The sequence below is a fragment of the Penaeus monodon genome, chromosome 43, assembly GCF_015228065.2.
Source record: "Penaeus monodon isolate SGIC_2016 chromosome 43, NSTDA_Pmon_1, whole genome shotgun sequence".
Lineage (NCBI taxonomy): Eukaryota > Metazoa > Arthropoda > Malacostraca > Decapoda > Penaeidae > Penaeus > Penaeus monodon.
This window is the reverse complement of record NC_051428.1, coordinates 7,168,044-7,175,004: the sequence shown is the minus strand read 5'-3', so window position 1 is coordinate 7,175,004 and position 6,961 is coordinate 7,168,044.

The following is a 6,961-nucleotide window of genomic DNA, read 5'->3' as shown; positions in this document are numbered from 1 at the left end:
CCCACACACCCCCACACCCCCCCCCCCAAAAAGTATGTATTATGTATGTATGTGTATTATGTATGTTGTATGTATGTATGTATGTATGTATGTATGTATGTATGTATATATATATATATATATATATATATATATATATATTTATTTATTACATATATTTACATATGTATTATGTTTATGGTTGTTTATATTTGTATTTGTATTTATATACATGCGTCCATCCATCCATCCGTAAGCGCGCACCGAGCGAGCGAGGGAGAGATAAGCGCTTCCCGTCAGCTGATGAGGCCGGGACGGAAGCCGACGCCGCGGACGCATTAACGCCTTCCAGTGGCAGCGGCGCCTCGCGCGAGGACGGCCGCGATTCCTCCCAAGTGGAGCGATGTAGAACCAAGCCGTGGACGTCGTTGTTTTAGTTTGTAGAAGTAGATTTTCCCGCCGCATGAAGACCCGGGGCGGAGGAGTCAGGAGGTTCTGGCATCGCTCTGGTCCCGAGGCGGTCCTCGGGCGCCCTCCGCAAGCTGGAGACGCCCTCGCACGCCCGGCCGAGGCCTCCGCCGGCGGCACCGGTAAGATATTCATGGCGCGCCTCTCTCCCGCGGCGAGAGGAGGCGCCCCGCAGCGGATGGGTGGCGGCTGGCCCCGACTTCTGCCTTCAGCTGGCATTGCTGGCTCTTTTGATTCTCCTCCTCCTCTTCCCCCTCCTCCTCTTCCTACTTTCTTCCTCCTCCTCCTTCTCCTCCTCCTTCTTCTTCTCCTCCTCCTCCTCCTCCTCCTCCTCCTCCTCCTCCTCCTCCTCCTTTTCATTTCTATTTTTTCCTGTTATTAAGTTTCTTCATTCCTTCACTAGATTTCCCCAAGATTTCCACTCCCAAGCATCCCGTTTTCTTCCAGGGCCTCAGGGTGGCCTTCCTGTGCTTGGGTGTTGCCGTTGCTCTGGGGATCTTCACTGGCTCTCTTTCCCACTGGCTCTCTTTCCTTACTCCCCATCAACTCGGTATCTGGCCTCCCCCTTCTCTCCTCAGCTCTCCTCCACCTTTATTCCGTGATCACTTCTCTCCCTCTCTTCTCCTCTCCTCCTCTCCTCCACTTTACCGTACTCCACTCCTCTCCTACTCTCCTTTCCTCTCCTCTCCTCCCTCTCCTCTCCTCTCCTCTCCTCTCCTCTCCTCTCCTCTCCTCTTTCTCTCCTCTCTCTCACTCTCCTAGCCTCTCCTTTCTCTCTCTCCTCTCCCGCCTCTGAAGCATCATCGCATCAAGCCCCTAAAGGCATTACCTGCTTACCGATCGGTCTTATGGAAGGCACCTGTATCCTCCTGTTTTCAAGGGGTGAGAGGGAGTCGAGAGTGGAAATAGTGGTACGGCCGGAATGAAGGAGAAGAAAGTGGTATTGGGAGAGGGAGAATGTGGGAGGAGGGAGAGGTGAGAAGAGGAGAGGAGAGGAGGTGCGGGAGAGAGGGAACCTGAGGACAGGAGAATTGAGAGGAGAGGGGAGTGGAAGTTAGGTTTACCTCACCTCCACTTCCCTCTCCTCTCAATTAATAGACAAAAGTGGAAAGGAGATTGGGGAGGAGAGGAAACTCAGGAAACCAAGCCAAAATAAGAGGAATTAAAATCCAAAGAAGAAGGGAAAATATGAAAGGGAGAAAGAAGAAATAATCGAATAAGACAGATGACGGACGGCATAATGGACAGAAGAGAATGGAGAGAGAATGGCGACGCGGCTCTCAGTGTGCACCTGTGCGAGAGAATCCATCGCCCTTATCCCGGCCATCGCGGCACCCATAACGCCTCGCCGGGGATCAGGCCGCTTGTTCTGGCACTGCCTCCCCGGAAGGCCAGATGCACCGCTAATATTATCCTCCGCGTGCGACGCCAGGTGGCGGCGCTTCGTTATGGCGAACCGCTCGCGAACGCTGCCGTTCTTTGCGGCGTGTCTCTGGCCCTCTCGATTTTAGGTTCGTTTGAGTCATTAACCGTCTCCCTTCCTCCCTCTCCCCCTCCTCCCTCTCCCACCCCTTCTCCATCTCACTCCCTCTCCCTCTCCCTCTCCCTCTCCCTCTCCCTCTCCCTCTCCCCCTCCCCCCCCCACTCCCCCCTCTCTCTCTCTCTCTCTCTCTCTCTCTCTCTCTCTCTCTCTCCCTCTCCTCTCCTCTCTCCCTCTCTCCCTCCCCCCCCCTCCCTCCCCTCTCTCCCCCTCTCTCTCTCTCTCCCTCTCTCCCTCTCTCCCTCATCCTTTCCCCTCATTTCTTGTTATCTACGAGGATTAGTTAGTCGTTGCGTCGGGTTTCAGTTGCAGCGAGTGGCTTTTTTTGGCGCAAGAAATGCATGGAAACGTGTGCTGTTTTCCGGCCTACTCGGGAGGGTTGAAGAATTGATTTATTTGTTTTTGTTGTTGTGGAATGGTGCTCACGTGGCGGGACTTGCCTCCGCCCTGAACTTTTTTTTTTCTTCCTTTTTGGATTGGGTTGCATTGCCCGTGATCCATAATGTAATGATGATAATGATGACGGCGATGACTGTGATGAATATGATGATAATGATGATGAGGAATATGATGATAATATTATTATTTCACATTGTTACCACAAGTTTGCCGTCTCATTTGTGTATGTGTGTGGGGTGGGGAGGGGGTTGTCTTGAGTGATGCGTGAATTCTTGGATTTTTCATAAAGCATTGGCTGTAGCTAGCTTTGTTATTGTGTCGACGTCATTGTCGTCTCCTCCCGAGTGACGTGATTGATTCAGACAATTATTGACGTCAGCGGCAGACGTCAGCGGTGGAGAGGCCGGATTAACAACGATGGGACGAGCATGCAAGTTGCTTGATAGGTTCGGTTATTTCTTAACTTTGGGCCAGTTAGATTGGGCGCGGCCTTGCGGGTTGGTGGGAGTAGGGGTGGGGGGTCTTTGTAGTGATAACGTGATATGTGTTTTTTTAGATGTTTGAGGGGATGGATGTGGGTGATGATGATGATGATAAAATGATGATGAGGGATGATGTTTGATAAATGATGAATGATGATGAATTATGTCGTATTTTGTCATAGTGGCATCTGCATCAGCTACTTTAGATTTGATCATCACAAGTGATAAGTAATGTCAATGAAAGTAAATGATATCAGTCATTTCAAGTCATACCCAGTAAGAATATGTATTAACGTCCTCACTGTGCTGTACTGTACGCATGTTATCGCTGCTGATTCACGATGACTGTCCACTTTTCCTTCTCGAAACTGGCCTCGAGTTGGCGATTCCCGGCTGCAGTTTGTACGACTGCCATTTCCCCCACCCCGAAGACTTGTGAAAGGGAGGGGGTGAGGAAGGGAGAGGGGGTAAGGGGAGGGGTGAGAGAGAGAGGGGTAAGGGAAGGGGAAGGGGAAAAGGCAGAGAGAGGAGAAGGGGAGAGGGAGAGTGGTAGGGAAGAGGGATGTGAGAGGGCGAGGGAGTCGGCAGTATGGGTGAGGTTGATTGGAAGATGTAAACAGAGGAGAATAGATATCGGACTGGCGAAAGAGATGGATAGTGAGACGGGTAAGAGGGAGGAATGGCGAGGACAAGGTGGGGGGGGGTGAACGCGAGAGATGGAAGAAGGAAAGATTCGAGCCATGAATGTAAAAGTGGATATGTATTACATCTCCGTGAGTATGCAGTATGTTTGCAACCGAAAAAAAAAAGAAGAGGGGGAAAATTAAGAGCGGCAGAGAAGGAACGACGCACGAGATCTCGTTATCTCCTGCGTCGCGGTTGGTCGCACCCCCTGCCCCGGCCCCTGCCTTGGCCCCTACCCCTGCCCCGGCCCCCCGGCCCCCCCCGCCCCCCTTTCCCCACCCCCCAGTGACCCTGGGTGTTTGAGTAGGGTAAGTCTGGCCTCCCGACCCGACCCACACATGCTCTTACTGCGTAGGGCCGTTGCGGCGGCACTTGGTCTTCCTTGCTCTCTCGATCTCCTTCCGTTGGTTCCCTCGCTATCATTGTCTTTCATATGCGCGCTCTCTCTCTCTCTCTCTCTCTCTCTCTCTCCTCTTCTCTCTCTCTCTTCTCTCTCTCTCTCTTCTCTCTCTCTCTTCTCTCTCTCTCTCTCTCTCTCTCTCTCTCTCTCCTCGCTCTCTCTCTCCCCTCTCGCTCCTCTCTCTCTCTTTCTCTCCCCTCTCTCTCTCTCTCTCTCTTTCCTCTCTCTCTCTTTCTCTCCTCTTTTTCCCCCTCTCTTCTCTCTCCTCTCCTCTCTCTCTCTCTCTTCTCTTCTTCTTTTCTCTCCTCCTCTCTCTCTCCTCTCTCTCTCTCTCTCTCTCTCTTCTCTTTCCCTCCCCATCCCTCTTCTTCTTTTCCCCCTTCCCTTTTCTCCCTCTTCCCCTCCTCCCGGTCCTTTCTTTTAACCCTCCTTCCCTTTTCCCATTTCCCAAAAAAAAACCCCCCCCCCTTGTAAATTTTTAAATTTAAGCCAAAAGTTTTTTTTTAAAAAAAAAAAAAGGGGGGGTAAAAACCCTTCCGTCCTTTTCCTCTTCCTCAACCCCCCTCATCCCCCTTTCCCTTCTCTCCCTCCTTTTTTCTCCCCTCCCTCTTTTCTTTTCCCCCTTTCCTCAAAACTTTTCCCCCCCCCCCTCCCCCCCCCCTTCCCCCTCTTTTCCTCCTACTTTTCCCCTTTCCTTTTTATCTTCCCTCCCCCTTTTTTCACACAACAATCCCAAACATTTTTCCCCTTTTTCCTCCCCCTCCCCAAATTTTCCCCCTTCTCTCTTCCACTTTTTTCTTTCTTTTCTTTTTTTGCTCCCCTTTCTTCGTATCCGTTCTTTAAATCTTTCCTTTATTTTTCATATTTTTATTTTTTTTTTTTTCCTTTTTTTTTTTTTTCTCTCTCTCTCCCTCTCCCTCTTCTCCTCTCCTCTCTTCTCTCTCTCTCTCTCCCCTCCCCCCCCCCTCCCCCTCCCCCCCCCCTCCCTTCTTTCCCTTTTCCCCTTTTCCCCTCTTACCCCTCCCCCCTTGGGTCATATATCATAGGAGATAAAGCCGCAGGATCACGTGCGCGGAAGACATACTCTTACCTGGAATGGAGTAACCACGAAAAGAAGGCGAAAGGGAAACGGAAAGAGGAAAGGCAGGGAAGGAGTGAGAAGGGGAGGGAAAATTAAGAGAAGGGGGGCGAGAGAGAGAGAGAGAGAGAGAGAGAGAGAGAGAGAGAGAGAGAGAGAGAGAGAGAGGAGAGAGAGAGAGAGAGAGAGAGAGAGAGAACGATCAGCGTCATAATTTCACTCATCAAGCGAAGGCCAGGCCCCAATGCCCCCGAATGGCCCATTCAGTGACATCAAACCGTCATCATTACCCCGCCTTTTTTTTTGAAGACCGACCTTAACCTAAATACAATCCCCCCCCCCCATCCCCAGGGAAACCGCAAGACCTGAAGCCGATACCAAATACACCTAGGCCTACGAGAGTCACTAATATCCATTAAAATTCTGCCTGGCACCCGGATGTGGGGGGGGGGGGCGACCGGGACAGACGGAACGAATCCTAAACGAGGATGTGTGGGCCAAGGTGTAGGCCTCCCAGCCTGCCGCCGACGATTCCCCGAGTTGCTGGCATCTTCCTAACAGATTTTTTTTTATTTTTTTTTTCTGTTGGTGTATTAGCTCCCGCGTTTGTGGCAGTGAGAGTAGCAGGTGAAATGCGGGGGTCTGAGAATGTTCGTTTGCTAAACGTTATTTATATATATATATATATATATATATATATATATATATATATATATTATTATATATATATATTATATAAAGTATATATAATATATATATATATATATATATATATAATATTCTCTCTTTATCTATATATCTCTCTCTCTCTCTCTCTCTCTCTCTCTCTCCCCTCTTCTCTCTCTCCCGCTCTCATCTCATCCTCCTCTTCTCTTCTCTCCCCTCTCTCCTCTCCCCTGTTCCGTCTCCCCTCTCCCCTTCTTCCCCTCCTCTCTTCCGTCTCCCCTCTCCTCCGTCCCATCTCTCCCGTCTCCCCTCTCCCTTTCCCCTTCTCTCTCCTCCTCTCCCCGTTCTCCCCTCGCCCCATCCTCCTCCGTGCGCATCGTGTTCCCCCAGCGTGGACGTCGGCAGGGGCGTCTATAAGCTTCGCGACCCAGGGCGAGATATCGGAGCGTCCAGGAAGCCTGCGCTCTATATTTACTCCGGAAACCCCCTCCGCCCCCCCACCCGTGTTGTTTACGCAAGGGTGTTGTCGCAGCGGGCGGGATCGAGCTTACCGCGTGGCCTTGTCATCCCGTGTTTTGGATACACTCGTAACAGGCTGGGGCTTTGTTGTGTAAAGGCTCGGGGACGCTGGCGGCGCTGCTCGGACTGTGTTTCGACTGCTTCGTGATGGAATGTTTTTTCTTTTCTTGCTTTTTTGTCTAATTTTCGGTGTTTTCCTTGTGGTTGTCAAGATCTTTTTGCTTGGGTTATGGCGCTATTATCGTACTTATCATCTCGCCATTTTTTTTCCATTTGGCCTTTTGCGTAGGGGCGAAGGCCTGCCTCCCCCCCCCCCTGCGACATTTAGCCGGCGATCCTTCTTGCGTGGGTCAGGCTGGTCGCTAGGGCGTGCCAGGGAAGGACGGAGGATCACACGCGCAGCGAACGCTTCGAGAGCCCGGAGGCGGAACATTTTTTCTCTCTCTGGCGACGCCGCGGGGTCGGGTCGCCCTTTCCGCGTCGCCTTGGTGTCGTAGCGGTAAATATCGGGCGAGGGGAAGGCGGAGAGGAGAGTGGGAGGGAGGGAGGGTGGAAAGGGAAGGAGGGAGGAAATCAGTAAGTAAGTTAGTTAGTAAATAAGGAAGTAGGTAAATAGGGAAGTAATTGAAGACATAAATGGAAGGGAAAGGAAAGAAAAGCAGGGAAAGAAGGAAGGAATTACTTCATTCCACTCTTGCATCTCTCTCTCTCTCTCTCTCTCTCTCTCTCTCTCTCTCTCTCTCTCT